This window comes from Orycteropus afer, unplaced genomic scaffold, assembly GCF_000298275.1.
Source record: "Orycteropus afer afer isolate SDZICR_OR568_19922 unplaced genomic scaffold, OryAfe1.0 scaffold01125, whole genome shotgun sequence".
Classification (NCBI taxonomy): domain Eukaryota; kingdom Metazoa; phylum Chordata; class Mammalia; order Tubulidentata; family Orycteropodidae; genus Orycteropus; species Orycteropus afer.
In genome coordinates, this window is record NW_006922712.1 from 179,449 (window position 1) to 181,154 (window position 1,706).

Genomic DNA, 1,706 nt, shown 5'->3' on the forward strand with positions numbered 1-1,706 from the left:
ACAAGGGGCAACCAATAATTCAAAGCCTGGATTTCTCAGCACAAGCCATGCAGGCCAAAAGACAACAGAATGCTATATATAAAACCCTGAAAGAGAAAAATTTCCAACCAAGAATTATTTACCTAGCAAAATTGTCCCTCAAATATGATGGTGAATTTAGGACATTTCCAGATAAGCAGAAATTAAGAGAATTTGTTAAAACCAGACCAATCCTACAAGAGATGCTAAAGGGCGTCCTTCAGACAAAGAGTCAACAATAACTGACCATCAACACTCATGATGACATAACCCAGAAACCAACCCAGTTATAGAAGTATCCAAAGTAGATAAGCCTACAAGATTGTAAACAGGGAACCAGAAACATCAACTGACAAATAAGGACAACTACAAACCAAAAAAAGGGAAAAAAGTGTGTAGTTACAGAACTTCTAAATGGTTGTTGTTGTTGTTATGTGCCGTTCAGTCGGCCCTGACTCATCACGACCCCCTTGTTGGGTTTCTGAGGTGGTATCACTAAGGAAGTAGATTGCCCAACCTTCCTTCTGAGGAGTGGCTGCTGTGTTTGAACCACCAGCCTTCTGGTTAGCAGTCAATTGCCTTAGGCACTATGCTACCAGAGCTCCCTCTAAATGGTAGGGAAGTCAAGACAACCACAAGATAGAACTGACTGTTCTAAACTTGGGAAGAAAACTATAAATCACAGGGTAATCTCAAAGAAAAATGATAAACCTTCACATCAAAATGAAAAAGAGGACCAGCACAAATATTTAGCAAATAGTAAAACAGAAGTAACGAAGGAAGTGATAACACGATTCATATAGAAAACGAGCTCAGCACAGAAAATTATATGAAAGAAAGAAATCAACACCACAAAAAAGCACATAACAAAATGACAGTAACAAATTCATACTTGTCAATAATTACATATTTGGCAAGGGACTTATTTCTAAGATTTATAGAAAACTCCAATGCCTCAACAGCAAAGGTATTAACAATCCAGTTGAAAAATGGGCAGAAGGCATGAATAGATACTTCACGAAGGAAGATATTCAGGCAGTCAGCAAATACATGAAGAGATGCTCTTGATCATTGTTCATCAGAGAGATGCAAATCAAAACAACAATGAGATAGCATCTCACCCCAGCACTGATGGCAAGGTTCAACGAGACAGGAAATAACAAATGCTGGCAGAGATTGGAGAGACTGGGACTCTCATACAGTGCTAGTGGGACTGTGAAGTGATCCAGCCACTGTGGAAAGTAGTATGATGATTTCTTAGAAAGCTGGAATTGTCTCGATACCATTTGACCCAGCAATCCCACTACTAGGTATATATCCTAGAGAGGTGAGAGCCAGGACGGGAACAGATATATGCACACCCATGTTCACCACAGCACTGTTTGCAGTTGCAAGAGGATGGAGGCAACCTAGGTGTCCATCAACAGAGGAGTGGATGACCAAGCTGTGGTGCATACACACAGTGGAGTCCTATGCAGCTCTGAGGAGTGATGTGGATGGAGTCTGCAAAGCACCACATGGCATGGATGGACTTGGAGGATATTGTGCTGAGTGAAATAAGAGTCACAGAAGGACAAATATAGTATTAGTTTGTTGTAGTGGAGGGTCAAGGAAAGGTTCATATATGGAGGGAAACTTTCTTTGTTGGTTGCCAGGAATAGGAGGGGAAGGGAAGGAATACTGAAAAA

General features: G+C 40.8%; 1 protein-coding gene across 1 annotated transcript in view; it reads right to left on the bottom strand.

The window, feature by feature from the left end:
* Positions 1-1,706, bottom strand: part of LOC103212824 (phospholipid-transporting ATPase ABCA3-like) — a 129,843-nt gene that overhangs the window by 77,003 nt on the left and 51,134 nt on the right. The window lies entirely within an intron of this gene.